General features: G+C 51.8%; 1 pseudogene; it reads right to left on the bottom strand.

Moving 5' to 3' along the window:
- Positions 1-9,191: 9,191 nt before the first annotated feature.
- LOC119238358 (cytochrome c oxidase assembly protein COX16 homolog, mitochondrial-like) lies at positions 9,192-9,746 on the bottom strand (annotated as a pseudogene).
- Positions 9,747-25,712: the final 15,966 nt, after the last annotated feature.

Here is a 25,712-nt window from a genome sequence, read left to right as displayed (position 1 = left end):
CCCGCTGCTCCCCTCAGCAGTGCAGTTCAGTCCGACTGCCTGTTCTGCTCCCCACTCTCTCTGGTGAATCCTCTCACCCGCCCGCACTTTTGGCGTGTACCCCAGCTCTTGTATAAATAAATAAATCTTTAAAAAAAAAAAAAAAAAAAACTGAGGAGGCTCCTAAGTCGGCTGCCACCCCCAGAGCAAGGGGTGGAGACCACGGTGGACACTGCAGGTCCCGCGCAGGCGACGATCCAGCAGAGCCGGGCTCGCAGGTCCCGCACCTGGTCTTCAAGGGATTCAGCCCACTGCTGCCAAGGCTTGCCCCGGCCTGCAAGACAGCGTGCTCTCGCCGTGAACTGAACGAGGGTCACGACAGATGAAGTGCCCAGCTGAAGGTCACACGGCGATCGCAGAGAGGGGCCTGACCCCCCACCCGCTCCGTCCACGCTACCGAGCCAGAGCGAGGGGAAGCCAGGAACGCTCCTCTCAGGCCCTCTGGAGGGAAGAGGGAAGGAAACGCTCGCGAGGGGCGGCTGCGCAATCGAGTTTCACAAGCAGCAGCTGCGGCAACTCGCCCTTTGGACAGGCCCGTAAAGGGAGGCCGGGGAGGCCTCAGCCCAGCAGGGCCAGGCCCCGAGGACCGCCAGGCCAGAGTCCCCTTGGCCGCCCGTTGCTGCTGCTCACTCACATTCACGCCCAAGGCCCGAGTGGGGAGAACAGTCCCGGGGTGGTGCCTGAGGACTTCTCCCCGCGGCCCTGCGCTGTGGTCAGCCCCCTCCTCCCCGGGCCTGGGAACCGTCCCTCTCCACGCCGTGGCTCCCCCGTGCCAAACATTCCTCTAGTCCTCTGTGGCGCTTAGAAAACATAGCTACTGACTGGCTATATTAAGAAATGCCATCCCCAGCCCACCGCGGGCAGCCCCCAGAGCCCCGGTGACGTCCACCCTCGGGGTCATGGGGAAAGAGGCCCCGGGCGGCCCCTCGGGTCCTAATTGCTTTTCCTGGCATCGCACAGCCCTCGGGGCTCTGCCAGACAGAGCACTGCAGAGGGACCTCACTTTACAAGAACCCTAGATTTTAAAAAGGGAAAAAAATAAATGACAGCTCAGAGCACGTGAGCCCCCCGCCTTCACCAGCCGCAGCCCCTTGGGGCTAACATGCTCTGCGGGGTCTCGGGAGCGGCGTCGGGTCCGCCTGGACGGCAGGAAGGGCAGCTGACCCACCCGGCACAGGGGTGCTGTGCTGCCTCAGCGAGGGTGAGCACCAGGTCATCCAGGGTCGTGTTCAAGGGCGTGTTCTGGTTCAGGGGCCCCGGGGGCGGCTAGGACCCCTGTCGCTGACCCCCTGGTAAGGGTCACTCTCAACAGCAATAAAACACGAAATCAGGGGCTGCTTGGCCCAGACACTAGCATGGCCGAAGAGCTTTGAAAAACAAACACCTCTGTCCGCACCCCACCCCGGGCCAACAGGCCAAATTCTTTGCGGGAGGAGTGAGGAGGAGTCGGGCTCAACAAATACACAAGATTGGCAGCTTGTGCGCACCGGCGGCGCCGTGTGCAATGAAATGGAGAGTAACAGAGTCTTAAAAATGCTCTGCCTCTAAGAGCAGCACCAAGAGATGCAAGAAATGCCAGCCTTTCCCCCAGATGTCTGCGTGCACGGGCGGAGCGATTGCACGCTGCAAGTTGTGGGGAGCAATCACAACATCATTGTCACCACCACTGTCCAGCATCGAGGCCCGTGGGGGCATTCCCTGCAGGGCTACAGTGCCAGCTACACACGTGTTCCTAGTGTGCCCTTATGCTGTGACGCCGCAGCCTGCTGGGCCCCCGCCTCTCACCCCGCTTTATACCTGGGGACGCAGAGGGGCTGAGAGGTTAAGGAATTCCTCCAAGGTTAAGCAACTCCCCCAAGGTCAGAGTGAGTGACCCTGGAGGCTGGAGCTGACCTCAAGGCTGACCCCAGAGCCCAGGCTCTGAACAGGTCATGGCCGTGAACTCCAGCCAGGCCAGACCCTACCCAGGTTTGTGGGCAGCAGAGAACTATTTCCCCTTTTATTTAATGGTTGGGAGGAGTGGGGGGCATTCAAGGGGGGGCATTCATGACATGCAAAACTTCCACAAATTCAGATTTCAGCATCTTCAAATCAAGTTTCGGGGCACACAGCCACACCCATCCTGTGTGGTCCACAGCTGCCCCCTGCCACTGCAATTTGCCAATGCAGGGTCCCTGGGAGGTGGGGTGCTGCAAAGCCCAGAAGGTTCACCTCCCGCCCTTACCAGCAAAGGTGGGCTGACCCGAGCTCTTCACGGCTACGCTGTGTGTAGTCTCCGCTTTTCTTATTCTACAGGAGTACTGTTTTCAACAAGCCCCTTCCCCCCGCTCATCTGCTAGCGTCAAGCCCGTTTAAAGTTAGTTTCATAGGATCATTTAACAATAAACGAGTTGGCTGCTTGTCCACCATTTCTGGTGGATCAGTTCACACCCATGAAGGCAAAGTAGCAAGTGTTGAGACATGTGAGGTGTGAGGTGGTAGAAAAGTTTACAGGCGAAGGGAGGCCTGGAAGCAGGTCCTGTGTGGAGGCAGGGCTTGTGTATCCAGGGCCAAGTTGAAGGCCCGAGACCTTGGCACCCAGAGGAGCAGGCTGAAGCTGCCCACTGACGTAAAGGTGGGGCGGCCCCAGCTGCAGTCGCCAGAGGGTCGGGGGCACAGAGCCCATGCTCCCCCCGAACAGAATTGTCCCAACCCCATCAACAGTGCTCTCACCACCATTATCTGACTGGGAAAGAGAACCTCTGAGGACCCCTGTACTTCTACAAGTACAGGGACAACACCCCGGAGGTGCAATGCAAGAAAACCTCTGTGGTGTAAGACCCACAAGTCCACAGGGACTGCAGGTCAAGGCCTGGGCATGGCCGCGCCAGGAAAACACAAACTGACAAAAAAACAACAGGGACACCCTGTATGTGTATAGGCAGCAACCGTCAGTTCTCCTGGGGGCTGGGCCAGGCCTGAGAAAGGAAAGCAAACCAAAGAAAATCAAAGTGGCCAACTTGGGGGTTGAGGAGCCTCCCCTCTCCCGAGCATTTGTAGCACAGACCAAGCTATGGGGCAGCAACCATCTGCAGAGGCCATCACGCTCTCTTGGGAATCAGAGGACTGAAGCAAGGTCTTTGACGTCAAAAAGTTCATAATCTGATGGGAAAGTCAGGAAAGTATGGACAGAGCTGCAGGGACCAGAGGAGAGGGAATCCTGTAAGACATCCTGAGGGAGGTGTGGGGGGTGGCTAATGAGCAGGTGTGGAGGAAGTGTTGCCGCAGGAAGACACTGGAGAGCAGGTTTAATGTGTTTCTCAAGGCCTGTTCCAGCTGATCTGTTGGCAAGACGGTGTCTGGCACCTAGGAGGTACTTATTAAATAATTTATTAAGTAATTTATTAAATGAAGTTCATTGGAAGGGAGGGCGGGAAGGTAAAGAAGGAATGTGCAGACCTCTGGGAGATAACCCTGGAGATTCTGGATTCTGCCTGGCTGCCTAAGAAGAAAGGGAGGATTCTGGAAGACTTGCCCAATTCCTGTTGGATTTTTAATAATGAAATTAATAATACACTTAGGTGAGCATTTTTGGAAAAAAGAGACCTTAATAAAAGAACAAATTCACCCCAAATTTACAGGTTTTCTTTCCTTCCAATGTCTTTTCTATAACTAGGTAACACATTGAATCTTTTCATATATTTGAATTTTGTATCTTGCTTTCCCCCCTCATCAAATCTTCAGTAGCCTCTGTTGTAATTGTTATAATAATCATTCATTTTAATGCCTGCCTAATATTCTGTCTGGCAATTAAGGCCATCCTCTCATTTAACTAGTCCTCTCATATTGAACACCTGAGTTACCCTCCGGCTTTCAGTCTGATTGTGAGGATTAAACAGGCCTTCAGTGCAGCACAGCTGCGGAGGTGTTAGCCATGACTGCGGGGTGCTAGATGGGTGTCTTGAACCCGGAGGCTTCCTTACGAGTTTGTCTTTGGAAATCACTCCTCATGGGCATATCACCAGTCCAACTCCTGCAATCAGAAAAATTCAAAGGTATTTCCCAAAGGTTGAAGCTGACTTCAACTTCCTGAGTAGCTTTCAGAAGGGTGAGACCCACTTAGCAGCAGCCATTTCGGTTTCAGTTGTTTTTAGTGCCAATGGAGCTTCACTTTCATATGTAAATTACATGTGGTACCCAAAGCCCGGAATGAGCAGCGCGAAGTCCTCCTTTGACTGGGGTGCTCATTCCCTTTAAAGACACTGATTTATTCCTGATCATTTACCATCTTAACATGCAGCCCCTAAGGTTGCCAGCGTGAGCAAATAAAAAAACAGGCCAGTTAAATCTGAACCTGTGAAAATACATGTAGGGGGGCCTCCCCGGTGGCGCAGCGGTTGAGCGCTGGGTTGCGAAGCTGCCCGCGGCCTCTGCGGTGCAGGTTCGATCCCCAGCTGCTCCCCGGCCACCACAGGAGGGTCCCACATGGCGCGCAGACCTCTCCTGCCGCCCGCTGCTCCCCTCAGCAGTGTGCTTCGGTCCTTCTGCCTGCTCTGCTCCCCGCTCTGGCTCTGGTGAATTCTCTCACCCTCCCGCGCTTCTGACTGTACCCAGTGCATGTATAAATAAATGAATGAATAAATAAATAAATTTAAAAAAAAAAAAAAAAAAAAAAAAAAAGAAAATACATGTAGGGGCAGGACAGGCCCCTGACCAGGTTTTCTGATCCAGCAGACTAGACAAAGGAGGAGAGACTCCTGGAGCCCTCAGTGGCTCTTGCAGGCTTTTATTGGGATTTACGAAGTACACAGCTGGCAGGCCTCCCAGCCCCCAGCAAATCTTCACTCTCTCTCGGCTCTCTGGCCTTCTCTCGCGGCCTTGTTCTCTGCTGCTCTCGTGGTTCTCTCTCTTATCTGCTTCTCTCTTATCTGCTTCTGCTGGCGTCCCCGTGATGCCGCCCTTAAAACCCAGGCTCAGCCCAGGTGAATCCCATCTCCCTAGGCCCACACCCTGCTCCTGGCCCCGCCATCAGGTATGCATTCGGGACCGCAGGGTTTCATCATCTATCCTGATGGCAGGAGGGCAGGAAAGCCTGATACTTTTACCTTACCCTACAATACACAAGGAATAAATTTTTTAGTATAAGTATATACCAAATAGGCTGTGGGATATACTTACATGTTTAAAAAGTATTTGTTATTAAGGGATTAAGGGCGATTCTGATTTCACTGGGTCTGCCTCATTTTATCCAGCTCCATTCAAAATCTTTGAAGTCACCTCATTGTGGATGTGATCTTTATCTGCCACTTGGGGTTCGTCCCGCCTCTTCTCTTGGGATTGGGACTGTTGGTATTGATTGGATGCCAAGGGTACAATCTCCGACGCCCTATAAGGAAAGCTGGGCATGGTGCAGAGGAACTGAATTTGTTTGTTTTGCTTGTTTACATTAGTGGGTGAAGGTTTGTTTTCTTTTGAGAGAGCCAAAAATATGCATACAGTCCTGGCCCAGAAGGGTCAACAGAATAGGTCGGAGGAGCTTTTTCCAGGTCTTGGAGGAGAGTCCCTCAAGGAGTTCCAAGACCCAGTGGGAAGAGAAAGGAAAAGCATTTGAGCCTTAAGAGGCATGCAGTGGGGGCCTCCCCTGGTGGCGCAGCAGTTGAGCGCTGGGTTGCGAAGCTGCCTATGGCCTCTGCAGTGCCGGTTCGATCCCGGCTGCTCCCCGGCCACCGGAGGAGAGTCCCACATGGTGCGCAGACCTCTCCTGCCGCCCGCTGCTCCCCTCAGCAGTGTACTTCGCTCCTTCTGCCTGCTCTGCTCTGGCTCTGGTGAATTCTCTCATCCTCCCTAGCTTCTGACTGTACCCAGTGCTTGTAAATAAATAAATAATAAATCTTTTAAAAATAATAAATAATTTAAAAAAAAAAAAGACATCAGAGACCGTATCCCCAACATGTTGGTGTGGAAGAACCATAAAAGCCGGTTGGATGCTCCATGGACACTTCCCTAACTGACCTCTGCTCAACCAGAGATCTCTCCACCAGGGCAGCCCAACTTCCAGAAAATTCTCCTGTCTTTTGTGCCCAACTGTTAACTCTCGCTGGGTAAACTCACACCTTTTTAAGACTGAGTCACACTGAGGAGCCCTTCTCTTCTGACCCCTCAAGTGACCTCGTCCTGGACCCTGTCTGTCTCTGGGCAGAGGGTCAAGAAACTGTCAGACCTCTCTCCTCAATTCTGGGTCTAGCCACCTGCCACCACAAATGCAAACAAAGAGGCCTTTGGTGCAGCAAAGGAGGAAAAAAAATCCAAACATTTATTTTAACCAACAAGGGAGAGCAGGGAGAACTAACGCAGGAGAGGGCAAGGAAGAGAAGACCCATTATCCACGGATGGAGCCACGTGGAGTCGCAGCAGAGCCGGGCTGCTGAGGGGCACAGCTCTGAGGACAGAGGACAAGCCCCAGTGCCTGGCTGCCTTTTAAAGCCTCACGAGATGGCTGCTCAGCCCCACCCCTTCCCAGCAGCCCCTCCTCAGGGTGGCAGAGTTGGGGTTCAGCTCCTCTTCTGCACTAGAGGTGGATGTGATTCTGAATACATTTTCATGGGGTGTTCCAGGGATGGAAACCCAGGTGGTTCTGGACACCAGCCCTTCACTGTGTGCCCACAGCGAGTCAGGCGCCGTTCTAGACACAGGGGATGCATGGCCGAAGAAACAAAGGCCCTGACACCTGCAGCTCACGTTCTAGTCAGGGGAACAGGCAATACTTGAGCAAAGAATGTGGGCTACAGTGTCAGGGAACAGTGGGGGCAGAGAATGAAAAGAGGACCCAGCCATGGTTCTCTCCCTAGATGGTAGCGCCGCCTAGTGGCATCTTGGAAATCACCAGGGCCTTCTTCTGGCTCTCACACTGTTTGGGGGTACCCCAGACCTTTAGAGGGACGGTAGCAGGGACAGCAGACACTGAGCTACACACAGCATGTGAGGGGATGTGGAGCTGAAGACTGACCACCTTTGTGCAACCCTAAAGTGTCCCAACAGATATCCATGGAGGGGGAAGATCTTGGTATGGCCTGAGCTTGGGACCCGACTTGGCTTTCAGCTTTGTCACAAAGTGTTTTGTGCACAGATTTTCACTCACTGCATGTTCAGGAATTCAAGAGCTGTATCTACAGAGAAGGTTATACTTTGTCTCCTCTGTCTTGTTTGGGTTCCAGTGAAAGTTGTTCCTTGTTTTAGGAAATCACCTCCCTGTGGAATTTGAGTCACACACAGCATCTTTGTCATCGTCACATTATAACAACTCTGGGTATAAATGCAGGAAGCTGCCAGAACTTCTCTATGTCAAAACCCGCATTAAATTCTTCAACGCTAATTTCCTCTTGTTTCGCCTTTAAATGATAGTACATCCTATTGATTTTTTTTTTTTAACGAATGTGCCTAGGTAGGTTTTATTACAATTTGTTTCATGCTTATAAATGGAATGTTATAAAAGAGGAGCATTTAATTTGCCAGGTCGTGGGCCTGAGACTCCGGGAATCAAAAGAGGCAGCTCAGATTGGACATACCAGAGGGCACAGGCCCTTCCGGAGGGAGGGCGCAAAGAAGGAAGGAGCTGTGAGTGGGTCTGGAGAAGAGGTTCCAGGCAGAAGGAGCAGTGTGGAAAGATCCCGAGGTGGTAGGAGAGAGCAGGCCCCATGCAGAGGCGTTGTCAGCCACGGCGAAGGGTGTGGACTCTGCCTCTGCCCCATGGTCAACTCCGAGGAGCAGGAAAGAACCAGCAGGCCAGGTGTGTCCAGGTCAGGAGCAAGTGGGAGAGACAGCCTCACTGTGGGTGCCCCCATGGAGAGGGGTGATCCTGCCACAGCAGTGACTTGGGTGAAGGGAGGTGCTGAGAAAGGGCTGGATTTATAGGTTATTTTGAAGGTAAAACCCACAGGCTTAGCTGATGGAAGTGTGATGGCAACCATTTGCCACCCGACCCACGGCGTGAGGGCTGGTCTCCCAGAAGAGACAGGCAGAGGGAGATGCTGGCTCTCCCCCGGGACCTTCGGGTCCCCACTTGGGGACTTGAAAAAGATTTTACATTCAGAAAACACAACAGACCTCAAAAAACATAAAGGACAGACTGTTGCAGGCCATCCCCAATATGAAATGAGGTGGCCTGACTGAGGGGCCTCCCCCGCGCTTAAAAGGGCCTCCACCGCAGGGACACACAAAGGGCAATAAAGGGTTTATTACAGAAAGAACGAAGACATGAATGACTCAGGGAGAAAGAGAGGGAGACAAATTGGTGACTGCATCCTACCAGTTCTGCTGATCTGAAACCCCAATAGCACGTTGAGAGCCAGCGAAAAACAAGGGACCCCCTCAAGGCCCACATGCCTGGTTATACCCCAAGCCTGGCTGCTTAGCTCCACCCTCACCTCCTCCTGCGGAGGTGATGACATTATGGGGTTTGTTGTCCTTGGTGTCTTGGATCTCCTTGGTCTGGGGTGGGGGTGGGGGACATAAAACCCATTTGTGGAGTTTGTTCAGGACGTCCTTTCTCCCAGCAGAACCGAATTTAAAAAAAAAAAAAAAAGGTATTCGTGTATTTTTAAGTTGGGAGGTAAGTAGGTTTGGGGGCTTGTTTTGCTGTGAGGCTTGATGACTTACACGTGTGTGTTTGTATTTTCTTTTGTTCATTGTCACATAATGACACTTTTCTGGCCTGGGGACTCTATTTCCTGACAAAGCCAGTGCGCGCTGAGCACGGGCAGCCAGAGAGACCAACCCGTGAGGGGGCGTGAGAGTCACGGCCTCCGGAAGGTGGGTGATGCAAGTGATGGAGGACAAGAAGAGAAAACTGGAAAGGAGAGACAAGGTCAAGAACCAAACTCACGCAAGGAGGTGGGGCAGAAGGGCTGAGCGCAATCCGTTAGCCCAGTTATAGAAACCAAGACCCTCAGGCAACAATGCCCAATAAGGAGGCGCAACACCCAGAAACTATCAGATGCTCTAGGGAGTGTCAGGGGCACACACCATCCACCCACAAAGATGAGCCCCTCCCTGAAGATGATAAAACCTAACGCAGCCCTCACAACGGGGCAGCACTCCGTCTGCCCACCTGTGCCTATGCAGGTGCCTCTCTCTCTCTCTTTTTTTTTTTAGTAGTCAAATTTTGTTGAGTGGTATAAAATACATGTAGTCAACATTGTTACTTTTATCTGCAAATGAAAGAGTTGGACAGTATAAAGGCTGGACTTAGCTTTTCATCAAGATTATGTCATCGACTCTCACATTCAGGCTTCTGCAGGTCTGGAAATTTTTGTCCATAGGAATATGTAGTGGAAATTCCAGTTAACATTTTTATTTAAAGTTCAAAGAATCAGCAAAGTCAAGTTGTCTTTGTCTTAAGGATGTCTGGATTTCGTCCTTGGAGGAGGTCAGAGTCTTCCCAGGGCCTAGGTCCTCAAATATTCTTCCAGTCATCAAAAGCAGAGTCCTTTATTTTCTCATACTGTTTCCAATGATACTTTATTCAGTTTCAGTTTTTTTTTTCTAATTCAGGATCAGTTTTAATCTTCACAGCATCATAACAGATTTGAGAAAACTCCCAAAGACCAAAAGAACCTCCAACAATCAGTAACAACATGGGGACTCTGTAGCGAAGGGTCTTGTTCTTGCGCAAGGCGCGCCTCACCGCGTGTGCAAACATGTCTGACTTCTTCCACCCGCCAGGTCGACAGTTAAACAGACCCAGCACGGCCTCGGGAGTCTGAGCTGCTCAAGCACCCTCTCGGATAAGCATCTGTCTCTCTCTCTTTTTTTTAAGATTTATTTATTTATGCACACAAGAATGGGGTTGCAGGCCAGTGGTGTGAGGGTGGGGGTGGTGAGAGGATTCAACAGAGACAGAGTGGGGAATAGAACAGGCAGACTGAAATACACTGCTGAGGGGAGCAGCAGGTGAGACAGGAGAGGTCCACTGTGCCATGTGGGTAGCTCCCTGGCCAGGAATCGAACTCATGCTGCAGTGGTTGCGTATTGCTTCATAGGTTGCGTCTTAACCCCTTGCGCCACAAGGGAGGCCCCTGTTCAGTAGATTTTCTTTTGCATTTTTAAAAATTTTAAGTCATGCACATTATTATTTATTCAGATAAGTAAATAAAATGAAAGGTGAAACAACAGTAACAGCACCTCCTTAATGGTGCTGGGGCTGGGGTTACCCAGTATGGTGGGTCAGGCCAGATATCTCAGAAAGTTCCTCTGGCTGCCCTGGGAGCTGCGAAGAAGAGACTGAGGGTGGAGCCACTTGGAAGATTCTGGGTGTGTGACGAGGACCCAGGGCACAGCATGCATTCCAAGGACACATCTGAGGTGGAACAGCCAAAGCTCTCTAAACCACTGTTGTTCATTCAACAAACATTTACTAAGTCTAGGCTTGCACGGTGGGAGGTCACGAGGTGAGTCAGTCCCGGCTCTGTCACCCTCTGACTCTGAACCTTTAGGCTGCCTGACTCCTCATCTGTGAAAGGCTTTGCTGATGTTACCTGCATTTGGACTTTTTTTTTTTTGCTTTTTACTAGAAAATGCTCAAAGATACAGAAAAGTAGAACAGTATGAACACCCAAATGCCACCCCTAGATTTACCAATTTTTAACATTTTGTCATATTTGCTTCATTTAGTTGTCATTGCTACTGAATCATTTGAAGTGCAGATAGTATCAGATACCACCTGGATCATTATGCTAAAAAATAACAGGGCATTTGCCCTTATAGCAACCAGGCCACCATCACATCTAAGGAACAGTAACTCTTCTATCATTGAAGCCTCATCCATGTCCAGATTTGCCTAAAGTTCTCCAACATGATCACTTTTATCAAACCAGGGTTCTGGCAGGGTCAGCACGCTGGCTCGAGGGTGAAATTAATTGACGATCATAGAACCAAAGAGCATTAGGGATGAGGCTTAATTTCCTGTGGCCCAGGACCCATGGGGCTGCAGAGACCCTACACACTGGGGATGATAAGAATGGCAGGAGACCCAGACCTGAGGTGCAGAAGGCCCGTGTGCAGGGGGCTGGATCCCCTGACTGAGACTCGGCAGAAGGAAGCTCAGGGAAGTCGTCACTGCCTAGGGCATGACATGCTCAGAAGTAGCTCCAGGCGGGGAGGGGACCGGAACAATGAAGCTGCAGGCTGCCCCTACCTGGGGTTCCTGGCTGCTGCTGGTTTTGCATTTGGTAGAGGGTCCCCGGAAGGCTTTGCCCTGGTGGAGCCATGGAGCAGAAGGCCAGGGCCAGTTTGGTTATCAGGCACCAGGGACCTGAGTGTCGCCCCAAGGCCTTGTTCCAAGCTCCAGGTGTTGTAGAGCAGCCCTGATACAAAACGGGGTGCCTGACTGTGGGTCCTCACCCGCAAGCTTAAAAGGACTTATCCATGCTCCACTGAAGGCACACGCGAAAGGTTCATAAAAGGTTTATTCACAAGGGAAGGGCAAATGAGGAAATGTACAGCTCAGGGAGAAAAGTGGGAGACAAAGTTTTAAATGACTCCTGCCCTATCCGCCGATCTGGAATCCCAAAATGGCGCTCTGAGAGCTGGCCGCGAGCCAGGAGCCGTGAAGCCAGGAGGCGAGCGATAGCAAGCCCCCCCCCAAGGCCCATGTGTTTGGTTTTTTTATCCAACCTGGCTACTTAACTCCACCCTCAGGTCCCAGCCACCTTCCCTTTGGTGGTGATGGGATTTGTCTTTCCCAGTGTCTTGATGGCTTTAGTCTGAAGTGGGGGTGGGGTCCACAAAGCCTGTATGGGATTAGCTCAGGACATCCTTTCCCCCTAACACAGGGATGTCCAGCTCTCTGGCCTCCATTCCAATTGCTTAGTGCTCTCCCCTCTCCCCCTGCTGCGAGGATCTGTATAGGAGGGTGTTGTCAGCGTCATCCATCGCCGTGTCTGCATCACTCCCCTATGTGACACTCAAGTTGGCATTCCCTGGGCCACATTTTGCTGCTTCTCCCAGGTTATCTAAGCCTGCTCTGCAAACTTGAAAAGGGAGGCTACTGAAGCCCAAGTCTGGTCCTCACCCTCCACAGTGATGGAGTCAGAGTGGAGCACATGACCCCATTATGGGCCAGTCAGAGGGTCAGCTCCAGGCCTTAGGCTGAAATCACTGGTGAAGAGGCATTCTTTTCATGTGAGGACAAGCTGGAGTTGCTGCCTGCAACCTCATCTCCATTCCAGGAATGAAAAGCTGGAATACGAAAACACCAGGGCCTCCCTGGTGGCACAGTGGGTTGAGCTCAGCGCTGTGAAGCTTTCTGACAACTCTGCAGCACGGGTTCAATTCCCAGCCGGCCAGGGAGATACCCACATGGCACGGCAGACCTCTCCTGTTATGGGTCTGCTACTCCTAAGCAGCCTGTTCGACCACTGTTTTGTCACCTATAGCTCTAAATCCTAAACAAGGTCAAAATGGCCTGGTCAGTTAGGTACAGGAGCCCAATCCTTCAAAGTGCCCTTCAAATCAAACAAGAGTAGAAAGCTGGATCATGCTGGGAAGGCTGTGCATGTTGAGGTATGACTGGGAATGCCCAGGGGGCTGAGGACCAATGTATGACAAGGGACCCCAGAAGCTGATCAGTGGAATGCTTTGTTGATAAGATTAAAACCAAGACTGGGGATTAGGATGAGATCTCAATGACAACACCGAGTCATCAAGTAGATAAGAGAAGCCTGGAGGGCAGACTCACAATCCCTGATCTTCCATACCCTTCCCTTTCCTTAATCTACTTCCCCTTAATCTCTTTTGCTCCTCCCCCTTACAGCCAATGCTGTATGTCAATAAAAAGGCCAGGATCTTCACAGCTGCATTGTAGAGCCTGCTCTGTGACTCCCGTTTCTTTCCTTTTTTTTTTTTTTTAAAGATTTATTTATTTATTTGTTTGTTTATTTATTTATTTATTTATACAAGCACTGGGTACAGTCAGAAGTGCGGGAGGGTGAGAGAATTCACCAGAGCCAGAGCGGGGAGCAGAGCAGGTAGAAGGACCGAGTACAGTGCTGAGGGGAGCAGCAGGCGGCAGGAGAGGTCTGCGCGCCATTGGGACCTCCTCTGGTGGCCGGGGAGCAGCTGGGGATCGAACCGGCACTGCAGAGGCTGTGGGCAGCTTCGCAACCCAGCGCTCAACCACTGCGCCACCGGGGAGGTCCCCCTGCTGCACTCTTTAGGAAGAAACAGATTATTTTTTTTTGCATACAAGAGCTGTGGTACAGGCCACAGGTGGGGGGGTGAGAGGATTCACCAGAGACAGAGTGGGGAGCAGAGCAGGCAGACTGACTGAAATACACTGCTGAGGAGAGCAGCGGGCGAGACAGGAGAGGTCTGCTGCGCCATGTGGGTAGCTCCCTGGCTGGCCGGGGATTGAACTCGTGCTGCAGAGGCTGCGGACAGCTTCACAGTGCTGTGTCTTAACCCCTTGCACCACCAGGGAAGACCTAGAAATGAACATATTAAGTCCTGCACTGCTTTCCTCCAGCATCAGCATATTTTGAGGTCGGGATGAGCAGCCCCTCCTATCAAGAGTAAGTACATTCCTAATGCCAATGACTCACTGTTCCTACCTATATAAGCTACAATCAACCTTGCTTGTTGGAACAGCTCTCACGGAGCACACTCTGTCAGGCTGCTCTCAGGGTTCATATCCACATTTGGATTATCTAGTAAACTATCTCTCATTGAGACTTTATCTCCAGGTGAGGGCAGTTAATCTTTTATTTATGCCAGCTAGAGTCAGTCATGACCTGGAAGGCAGAGCCTGAGGCAAAGGACTACTTTCCACTAGGTTCCCAGAGAGCGCACCCAGAGGAGGAGTGAGGGGCAGGGGAGAGAAAAAAAGCCACTGTCCTGTGAGGATGCTCCATCTTGCAGGACCTTCCTCACAAAGGCAACATAAACTTCATCTCATTGAAGGGAAAGGAGTGAGAATTCATCTACTTCTCCCATTTCCCTGTGATCGGAAGTGTGGCCAGAGGCCAGGAGTCAGTCCTCTCCAGACGTGGTTTGGTACGAGGCTAGCGGCTTTGGTCAGGCACTGGTGGACTGACAAGATGGTGGACTTCCACGTCCTACACAACGGTCCTGTTATAGGGCAACCCCGATACAAAACGGGGTGCCTGACTGTGGGTCCTCACCCATGCGCTTTAAGGGACTTATCAATGCTCCACTGCAGACACACGCGAAAGGTTCATAAAAGGTTTATTCACAAGGGAAGGGGAAATGAGGAAATGTACAGCTCAGGGAGAAAAGTGGGAGACAAAGTGTTATTTTATTTTTATTTAAACATTTATTTATTTATTTATTTATACATGCACTGGGTACAGTCAGAAGCGCGGGAGGGTGAGAGAATTCACCAGAGCCAGAGCGGGGAGCAGAGCAGGCAGAAGGACCGAAGCACACTGCTGAGGGGAGCAGCGGGCGGCAGGAGAGGTCTGCGCACCATGTGGGAGCCTCGCCCGGTGGCCGGGGAGCAGCCGGGGATCGAACTGGCGCTGCAGAGGCTACGGGCAGCTTTGCAACCCAGCGCTCAACCGCTGCGCCACCGGGGAGGCCCCGGGAGACAAAGCTTTAGATGCGTCCTACCCGATCCGCCGATCAGGAATCCCAAATGGCGCCCTGAGAGCTGGCCGCCAGCCAGGAGCCGTGAAGCCAGGAGGTGAGCGACAGAGAGAGAGAGCGACCCCAAGGCCCACGTGACTGGTTTTTATACCAAACCTGGCTGCTTAACTCCACCCTCAGGTCCCAGCCACCTTCCCTTTGGTGGTGACGTCATTTGTCTTTCCCAATGTCCTGACGGCTTTGGTCTGGCGTGGGGGTGGCGTCCACAAGGCCTGCCCGGGATTAGCTCAGGACAGCCTCTCCCCCAACGGTCCTACCTGCTCCGACTCAGCGAGGTGGTTACGCGGGGAGACAGGGTCCACGTGGGCTGGCTTGGCGGTGCCACGGTTATTTTTCTCTTAGTAGAATGTGCCTCCTCAAGGCCTCTATGATGTCGTTTTTGCAGTTAGTGCGGGGCCCTTGGGAAAGGTGTCACCCGAGCTCCCATTTCGGTGGCAAGTTTCTCCACGAGACAGAGACGGTAGTTATATTTAAAGAGCAGGTTTATTAGAAAAGGGATAGGACAGTAAAAGACACTTGCAGAGACACAAGTGGGCAGGAAGAGCTGCCCCCAAAGCAACAGGTTTGCTAAGAAAGGCCTGCATGGTCGCAGGCGGGCGGCCTTGACAGGTACAAGCAGGCAGGAAGCTGCTGCCCTGCAGAGGGACAGACTTGGTGAAAAGAGGCACCTGCATAGGCACAGGTGGGCAGACGGAGTGCTCCCCGTTGTGAGGGCTGCGTTAGGTTTTATCATCTTCAGGGAGGGGCTCATCTTTGTGGGTGGATGGTGTGTGCCCCTGACACTCCCTAGAGCATCTGATAGTTTCTGGGTGTTGTGCCTCCTGATCTGGGCGTTGTTGCCTGAGGGTCTTGGTTTCTATAACTGGGCTAACAGATTGCGCTCAGCCCTTCCACCCCACCTCCTTGCGTGAGTTTGGTTCTTGACCTTGTCTCTCCTTTCCTCCATCATCTAGACAACACCAGATTTTGGCAGAGTTTGCTGTTCAGAGCAGTGTGGGAACCGACTGGTTCCTCCCGCTACTACTTCCTGTGAGGTATTCATTAAGATATGAGAGCTGGGGGCCTCCCCGGTGGCACAGCGGTTGAGCACAGGGTTGCGAAGCTGCCCGCAGCCTCTGCAATGCCGGTTCGATCCCCAGCCACCGGGTGAGGGTCCCACATGGCGGCAGACCTCTCCTGCCGCCCACTGCTCCCCTCAGCAGTGTCCTTCGGTCCTTCTGCCTGCTCTGCTCCCCGCTCTGGCTCTGGTGAATTCTCTCACCCTCCCGCGCTTCTGACTGTACCCAGTGCTTGTATAAACAAATAAATAAATCTTCAAAAAAAAAAAAAAAGATATGAGAGCTGGGCCTTTTCTTAAAAACACAGGGGGCAGGGGAGACAAAAGAGAAAAGAAAAACAATATACAAAAGAAATTCATTCTTATGAAAGATTTGCCCAAAGAGGCATTAACTCCTCTACGGCCCCCACTTCCAAGTTGCACTGCTCGGGGAGTTAGTGACCTCTGGAAACAACGGAACCTAATCCTTGAGGGAAGGAGAGAATTAAACAGGTAACTTGCAAATCAGCAAGTGTTTTGGATAAAGAGAGCAGAATATTCTAGAAGGAGAACAGGAAAGGCCATGAAGAAATTTGGCAAATCCGAATGTAAGTCATGAGGAGGAGCAGAAGGCAGCCAGACAGAGGGCTGGAGATGCAGAAAAGCCACAGGAAGAGAAGGGCGTGTGGGAAGACTTGGGGCCAGAAAGAGCAGCATTTGGAGCCAGGTACGTGGTTGCTATAGGAACAACCTCCTTGCCATGACTGGACCACACCCCTGTGCTCTCAGTGGATTGGACTAGAGGCGAACATCTCACTGAGGCTGGACCAATCGGAGTCTCCACCCCTGGAGACTGGGGCGACTGGGGTAAAGAGTGATGAGCTTCTCCGGACAGGGCTGAACAAGTGGCGTGCAGACGCGGGAGATGCTGGGGGGCAGGGTCTCCATGGTGGGCGTCGGAGAGCAGGGAAAGACTCTTCTGCAGAGAGCATGTGTTAACCAGGTAGATGCAAGGGATAAGGAAGCGAGAGCCTGGCTCCTCCTGTTCTTCCCAGAGGAGACTGCTCCCCTGACCTCTGGCTTCTTCTTGTGGAAATTGCATCCAGTGGGTTTTATCTTTTGCAGAGAAACACGCCCTCGTGCCAAGTGCTAGGGCTTTATAGATGCACAAACATGGCAGGATCTCTGCCCTGAAGAAGGTCATAAAGCAGGGAGAGATGGGCCTACCCAGTAAACATTAACTGTGGGCGATAAGTGGTATCGTAAAAGTTTGCTCAAGGCAGGGAGGCTGGGTAGAGACAAATGAAGATAACAGATGTAAAAGCATTTTGAAAAGAAAAACGTGGTGGTGTGTGCGCCCCCTGTAATCATACTGAGGAGATTCTGTTGCATCTCTACTTTCGATTTAGTCAGGAAGACAGCAGCTCTGCTCTCCAAATGGGGTTGTTTTCCGAGGCCGAGGCCGGCCTCTTATCTGGCCCTGGGTTCATTACCCAGGATGTCAGGCTCTCGGCCCCTCATCCGTGTTTGGCGTGTGGCTGGAGACACCCATTCCAGTCGTCTCCACCCTCGCTGCGCAGTGGAAATTTTCTGCTCTGCCCGCCCTTCCTGCATCAACCTCCCCTCGACTCCGGGACATCGAAGGGCTGCTGACTCGCTAAAATAAGATCTTGCGAGTGAATCACCCACGGAGAAGTTTGCTGATGGACACCCCAGCGCTCTTTAACCGCGGGTGGTGACATGCTGTCTGGACAAAAGGTGTGGCCGCTTCTCCCCAAACAATCTTCAAAACCATCCTGTCCAAGGACGCTTCCCATGTTCAAGTAGTTGATGAAGGAGCAGTGATGACTCCTTGAGAAACGCCTCCCCTCCGCCCTCATCCCAGGCAGGTACCTGTTTATTCCCAGCGGGGTTTTGATGGCAGCCATAACAGCCTGCGCGGGGCTCCGAAACAACTTGGTGTATAGGACCAAAGCGGCTTTGGTGTGAAGCTACCCTGGTTCAAATCCCAGCTCTACCGATGGCCAGCGGTGGGATCCTGGACAAACTCCTTAACTTCCCTGAACCTCAGTTTGCTCATCTTTTGAAGGAAGGAAAAGACACCAACAAGTGATAAGATGGAGTCTTTGCATGAATGGCCGCCCACTCTCAGGGCACACAATAGTATTGTTTGCTTTCTTTGAACTTTTACTTTTTGCACGACCTCTATTATTTTGCAGAATGCTTCCACAAATTACCAATAACAACAAGCGCTATCCAAGGGACCCACCCTCTTCGCAGCACTGTAGCTCAATCAATACTTCTACACGGGCCTCTCTGGTGGTACAAGGGGTTAAAGACAGCACTATGAAGCTATCGCCAGGCACTGCAGCACGAGTTTGATCCCCGGCCAGGGAGCTACCCACATGGCGCAGCAGACCTCTCCTGACTCGCCCGCTGCTCCCCTCAGCAGTGTATTTCAGTAGATCTGCCTGTTCTGCTCCCCACTCTCCCCCCAAGCCTCTGGCTTACACCCCAGTCCTTGTATGCATACATAAATCTTTGGGGAAAAAAAAACACTTCTACAAAAGTGATTATAACATCAACGTGCTTTTCAGGATCTGCAACTTCTAAGACCACTTGAATTCCTGGGTCTCAGTCCCCGCAACTAGGTCAGAGTCCCCACCCTGCTGACTCAGGAGTCAGGTTTCTGTTTACCTGCTTGTGGTGGTGCCACCCTGTGGAAATGACTGAACAGTGCCCAACCCCAAGCCCCACTAGATTTGCAATTAAGGAATTCTTGACCAGTTTTTTATTTGGGTAGGGTTCTGTGCCACAATTATGGGGCATATGATAAGACCCTGTCATATTTTTACGCTATTTCAGACTTCCACTATTCAAATACACATAAAAATAATCACCCCACATTCCATTTACTTAAGTCTTTAAACTCCAGACTCAGGAGTTTATGTTAGATTCCCTATGCAGGACATTTTTAGGAAAACTATTATATTTGGGGATCAGAATAACAGCCTGTGGGTGTGCTTCTAGCACATGTCTTCCTGTGGGCTCAGTGTCTACGACAACAGTCAGAAGAGGATATTATGGGGTCGCGCCCATCTGATGACCAGGACTTGGAAGCCCGGAGATTTAAATCTTTGCCCGTTGTCTTGCTGTTAGCAGAACCAAGTAGGGCTCTCCTAGTCACTGAAACCAATGCTCACACAATATTCAGGTTAAATTTTCAGTTATTCATTTGTCATTTTTTTTTAAAAGATTTATTTATTTATGCATACAAGAGCTGGGGTACAGGCAAGAGGCGTGGGGGGTGTGAGGATTCACCAGAGACAGAGTTGGGTGCAGAACAGGCAGATTGACTGAAACACACTGCTGAGGGGAGCAGCGGGTGAGTCAGGAGAGGTCTGCTGCGCCGTGTGTGTTGCTCCCTGGCCGGGGATCAAACTCGTGCTGCAGTGGCTGCGGACAGCTTCACAGGTTGCATCTTAACCCCTTCTGCCACCAGGGCGGCCCTCAGTTGTCATTTTTAAATGTTTGTCTCCCACGCCTCCGTCCAACCCTCAGCCTGAGGAGGCAACCTGCCGGCTGCAAGTCAGACACTGGGTTTATTTGCCAGGATCCGCCAGCAGGGCAGGGCAGGCAGATGTTAAATCAATCGGCCCGAGGCTTCACTATCTTTAACAACAAAATTGAGGTGCACATGCATGTGCACACACAAGAGCGTGAGAAGACTGGCGACGTTGGACAGGGGTGCAGGCTGCAGTGATGTTCGGGTCCTGCGCTATGATTCTCTAAGATGCCAGGTTAGAGCTGAGGGGGGAGGAGCTAAGGGGAGGAGCTGAGGGTTAGAGCTGAGGGGAGCTGCTAAGAGAATACGGGACTCTGCAACCTCCCACGAGACTATGATTATTTCTATATGAAAAGGTTTTCTAGGGGCCTCTCTGATGGTGCAGGGGTTAAAGACAGCGCCATCAAGCTACCCCAGCCACTGCAGCATGAGTTCTATCCCTGGCCACCCTGGGAGAAACCCACATGGCGCAGCAGACCTCTCCTGTCTCACCCGCTGCTCCCCTCAGCAGTGTATTTCGTCAGTCTGCCTGTTCTGCTCCCCGCTCTCTCTGGTGAATTCTCTCACCACCCTGCACCTCTGGCCTATACCCCAGTTCTTGTATTCATAAATAAATAAATCTTTAAAAAAACAGAAAAGGCTTTCTACATTTAGGTGAATAAATGACAGAATCTTCAAAATATATTTTCACATGTTAGTGCTGAAATGATGGTCGCTTTTACAGAATCACAGGGGAAGTGCTTATGTCCTAATGTTGCCTGAAAAACATACAAGCAGGGCCTCCCTGGTGGCCGAAGGTTTAAGTCTCAGCGCTGTCACCGCTACAGCCTGAGTTCAATCCCCGGCCAGGAAGCTACCCCACATGGCGCGGCAGACCTCTCCAGTCTCGCCCCCTGCTCCCCCTGGCAGTGTATTTCAGGTGATCCACCTGTTCTGCTCCCCACTGTCTCTGGTGGATCCCCTCTCTCTCTCTCACACACACACATATACCCTGCACCTCTGGCCTACACCCCAGCTCTGTGCAAAAATAAAAAAAAAATTTAAAAAAGAAAAAACGTACAAGTGACTGGAGTGGACTCCTGGCATGATTACAACTGTGTCCCAAAAAGGACATTTTTTTTTTAATGTTTGATTTGATTGAATCTAGGCTGGGATGACCTAGAATGTGGTAGTAGTTGCAGGTGTACAACATAATGATCCTGTGTTTATATCACAGAGTGACACCCGCAATAAGTCTAGTTAACATCTGTCGCATGCATTGCTCACAGCTGAAGGAAAGGAAATGAACACCTTGAGGAAGAAGTGGAGGGAAATATTTCCAAAACTTAATGTGATGGATACCGAGTGGTGGGAGCACCTTTGTTCCTCCCCACTTTACTGTGTTTTATGAATTTTCAACAATGAATGTGATGTGCTTTTATAACCAGGAAAGAAGACACTTGACTAAAAGAAAAAAGTTAGTCTGGGTGACAAAATTGAAGAGCCGTGGCCACCACTCTGCTATGATATTGGTGTGGGGAAGTTGAGGTGCTCTTTTTTATGAAAAGGAATTCTACTAAAATAAACTATACAGGGCCTCCCCGGTGGCACAGCAGGGGTTGAGCGCAGCGCTATGAAGCTGTCTGCCACCTCTGCAGCGCGGGTTCCATTCCTGGCTGGCCGGGGAGCTACCCACATGGCGTGGCAGACCTCTCCTGTCTCCCTGCAGCTCCCCTCAGCAGCGTATTTCAGTAAGTCTGCCTGTTCTGCTCCCCACTCTGTCTCTGGTGAATCCTCTCACCCTCCGGTGCCTCTGGCCTATACCCCAGCTCTTATATAAATAAATCTTAAAAAATAATAAAATAGGGCCTCCCTGGTGGTGCAAGGGGTTAAGCACAGCACTATGAAGCAATACACAGCCTCTGCGGCATGAGTTCGATCCCCAGCTGGCCAGGGAGCTACCCACATGGAGCAGCAGACCTCTCCTGTCTCGCCTGCTGCTCCCCTCAGCAGTGTATTTCAGTCAGTCTGCCTGTTCTGGTCCCCACTCTGTCTCTGGTGAGTCCTCTCACCCCCCACCCCGCATCTCTGGCCTGTAGCCCCGCTCTTGTGTGCATAAATAAATCTTAAAAATTAAATAAAATAAATTATACATGTTTATGCTAAAAATGCATAGTGTAGAAGAGTGGAAAATTCCCTGACGACCTCCTTCCTATTTCCAGACTGTACTCATTTTAGTCTTTTTGGGGAAGTTTGCAGCTCAGATTTCAAAGAAGCAAGTGGAAAAGCAATCATACATCTTATGGCCTTCCAGGAGGAGTCCCACTCTAGCCAGGATTGCACCAGGCTTCCTGGAGGAGGCCACCTCTTCCTGGCATGGTGAGGAGGTGTCTACACTTGTCCTTGGAAACTCACCACCCCCCCCCTTCCATCTACTGGAGTCTTCACATGCTGATTTTGCAAATTAGCACACAACTTCAGGGCTTGTGCATGTGGGCACTGAACAATCTTTTTTATTTCAATCCTCTCCCCAAGTAACTCAGTATGGTGCTTTTCAAATTGGGGTCTATAGGCGTCTTTCTGGGGGGGTCTATGAGTTCTTTCTTATTAGATTTTTTAATTTATGCATACAAGAGCTGGGGTACCGACCAGAGGCGTAGGGTGAGAGTACACTGAAGTACACTGCTGAGGGGAGCAGCGGGCAAGTCAGGAGAGGTCTGCTGCACCATGTGGGTAGCTCCCTGGCCGGGGATCGAACTTGTGCTGTGCTGTGGTGGTTGCGGATAGCTTCACAGTGCTGCGACTTAACCCCTTGCACCACCAGGGAGGCCCCAGGTCTGTGAGTTCTACCAGAAGTTTTGAATGTCGCGTTCTTATTTCTTCTGGATGATCACCCCAGAACCAGGTGCCCCTGCGAGATTTTTAAACCTGCTTTCTCATTTGAATTAAGGTGATGTTCATGGCACGTGAACCTGTGCAGCAGCATCAAAGGCAACTATTTCACCAAAGTTAAAAAGGAGGCACTGGCAAGAGAACTGTGTGACCGACACCCCTGTCCTTGCTGCTCCCACCTTCTTCACATCCAACTGGCAGCAGAATCTATGAGCAGCAAGTGTGGTAGGAAATAAACAGCAAAGAAGTTTCATGAAATACTATTTAAATATTTCCTTTATTATATTTTGGGGGTGCACTATTAAAGTGACTGCTTCACAAAATCATGGATAAGGGATTAAAAAGGAGTTTATTGTTCACAATGAATAAAAGTCAACACTGCTACAGCGCTTCAAAAAATGGCCCATTATCCAAAAAAAGCATCAGGTTGAAAATACATCTTCCTCCCATTAAGCCCCACACCAGTGATTCACAAGTGAATCATTTCAAGCATTATCCATCACGTTGATTTAATGTTGTTCATTTGAAGTTCATGACTTTGGGTTTGTATTTTTCGGTTTATTTTAGTTCAGAAGCTGAGGGCGCCTGTGAACTTTTGGTGATCTATGGTCATTTAACGGTTTTGTTTTCTTCCTTTTCATCCCTGCCTTGGAAGGACTCGATAGAATCTAGGAAGGAAGTGCCCCCCCCCACCCCCCGAGCACAAATATTTCCAAATATTTCTGTTCTCTTTCCCGTAGTAGATGAAGAATGAATCCTTCCAGCCCTCAGGGCAGGGGAACCAGTTTTTCAAAGGCTAATGAGGTAGCGTCTATTTTTATTGGCCCATCAGAGTCCCCTGGGAAAGAAAGGAGAGCGGGGAGCAAGTGGGATGGACCTCAAGTGAGGCGGGGTTGGGACCTCCCCAGCTTCCATGGGAGTCTCTGGTCAGACTCTGCGGTCTACACACAGGAGAGTCAAGTCCTCGCACAGCCAGCAGCAGGGACAAGCCCTGCGACGTCACAAGACTGGATCCTGGCCCCTGGGACCAGGTGTGGACACAGCCTGCAAGGCTCCCAGGCCCTTGAGAGCCACAGGGCACACTGGCCCCCCAAGGCAGGGAAGGCGGGGACGCAGCCTCAGCTGGAGGCCCCCAACCTGGGATGACCATTGGAGATGACCCCATCACCCATCAACGCACAGGAACCCCCCTCCAGAGGGAGGCCTGCCCAACTGCTCTGGCACCCCTAGGAGGTGAGGGTCCGAGGGGCTGCAGGAATCTGTTGCCAAGATGACAGGGACAGTGCAGCCAGCAGCAGCAAGATCCCTCTCCCTGCCAGCCTACATGGCTGGACCTGTCAGAATGCCAACTACACAAGGAATCTGGAATGTGATTTTCAGAGTCCCAGCCCCAGATTGGTAAGGGGTGGGCTTGGGGTCAAGAGATGCTGCCCATGTCCTTGATGCCACCTTTAAGGCCAGAGAGGAGTTAATATCCCGTGTTTCATTTGGGATTGTTGGCTGCAGGCACAGACACCACTCTGGCCCACTGAAGCGGGAAAGGAATTTACCAAAGGCTACTGGGCATCTAATAACTCGAGCTTGAAAATCAAGATGTGAAACTGGGTCAGAACCACAGGCCCAGAACCAGGCCAAAAAGGACACACCGCTGTCATCCGATGCTGCGGCCTGGTGTGGCAGCTTCTACTGTTGAGCGGGAAGGCTTCACCCTCCACCCCACTCCCTGCCCCGCTGACTTTGGACTTGGCCACGTGACTGGCACTGACCCGTGGAGTAGGTGACCACGTGCCTGTGCATGTGCCCAGCCGAGTGCACCTGCCCCTTCTGGCGCTGCTGCCATCTTGCACAGACGAACACATCCCAGGAGCTGATGCCCCTTCCGCCCTAGGCTGGGAGCGAGACCTGGCACACAGCACGTGCAGAGCAGACACCAGCCAGGCCACAGGCCACCAACGACCCATCCCAGAGCTGGTGGAGCCCCGGGGTTTGGGGGGTGTCTGTCACCACGGTGGAAGCTGACGGGTCCACATGAAACAGTCAAGGCATCTTCCCTGCTTCTTCACAAAAACCTTCCAGCTCCAGATACAACCTCCTGTGCGGGGCCGTCGCCCTGGCCACGCTCAGCTCTCACACCCGCAGCGCCCGAAGCGAGACGAAGAAAGTGCTCACAAGGTGTCTCCATTTTCTGTGGACGTTCCAGGCTCCCCGCCCTCTGGGCCCCGACCAGGCGCAGGCAGGTGCCCCAGAGAGTAGAGGCCGAGGAGCCAGGTCCGCCCAGCCCCTCGGAAGCTACCTTCGCTGGGAAAGGGCCTTTGCCGGTGTGACTGGTCAGGATCCAGCGCACGGGCGGGGAGCGGGCCCAACGACCAGGGCCCTGGGAGAGGAGGAAGCCGAGACACCCCGAGACGTGGGGAGGACGCCGTGGGCACGGCAGCGAGGCAGGGACTGGAGCTGTTGTTAGGGGGACAGGATGTCCTGAGCCAATTCCCCGCAGGCCTTGTGGACCCCACCCCCACCCCAGACCAAACACTGGGAGAGACGAATCTCGTCACCACCAAAGGGAAGGTGGCTGGGACCTGAGGGTGGGGTTCAGCAGCCAGGTGGGTATAAAACCAGACACGTGGGCCTTGGGGTCTCTCGCTCTCTCGCTCGCCTCCTGGCTTCCCGGCTCCTGGCTCGCGGCCAGCTCTCAGGGTGCCATTTGGGATTCCAGATCCGCGGATCGGGTAGGACGCATTTAAACCTTTGTCTCCCACTTTTCTCCCTGAGCTGTGCATTTCCTCCTTTCCCTTCCCTTGTGAATAAACCTTTTATGAACCTTTCGCGTGTGCCTGCAGTGGAGCATTGATAAGTCCTTTTGAGCGCGCGGGTGAGGCCCCACAGCCAGGCACCCCGTTTTGTATCGGGGCTGCCCTGTAACACTGTGACAACGGCTGCTGGAGCAGGAGGGTGGCACGCGTTGACCCCCGTTAAGTCTTCAGAGAGCGCAGCCCAGGGCCCTCTTCCTTCCACATTTTGAGCCTCCAGAACCGAGAGAATAAATGTTGGTTGTTGGTGATGCATTGTTACAGCCCCGCTGGAGACTTCGGCGGGCAAATTCTGGCCTATGACGGAGATATGGAGGTCACCCCCACCCGGCAAAAAAGGTAAGTCTTCTTTTTCTAATACTCTAAAAAGCAGTTATTGGGGGCCTCCCTGGTGGTGCAAGGGGTTAAAGCACCACACTATAAAGCAATCCACAGCTCAGCAGCACAAGTTTGATCCCCAGCCGGCTAGGGAGCAACCCCCGTGGCGCAGCAGACCTCTCCTGTCTCCCCACTGCTCCCCTCAGCAGTGTATTTCAGTCAATCCACCTGTTCTGCTCCCCACTCTGTCTCTGGTGAATACACACACACACACACACACACATACACACACCCACATCTCTGGCCTGTGCCCCAGCTCTTATATGCATAAATAAATCTTAAAAACAAAAAAGAAGTAAAATGCAGTTATCGGGGGCTCATTCTTGACTGTCCCTTCTTTAAAAGCAGTTTGTACATGATCTTAAGGAAATGTGCCAAG

Source organism: Talpa occidentalis, unplaced genomic scaffold, assembly GCF_014898055.3.
Source record: "Talpa occidentalis isolate TD23 unplaced genomic scaffold, MPIMG_talOcc4v2.1 talOcc4.11, whole genome shotgun sequence".
NCBI classification, from domain to species: domain Eukaryota; kingdom Metazoa; phylum Chordata; class Mammalia; order Eulipotyphla; family Talpidae; genus Talpa; species Talpa occidentalis.
Note: the sequence above shows the minus strand (reverse complement) of the source record. Positions and strands in the feature narration are given on the sequence as shown.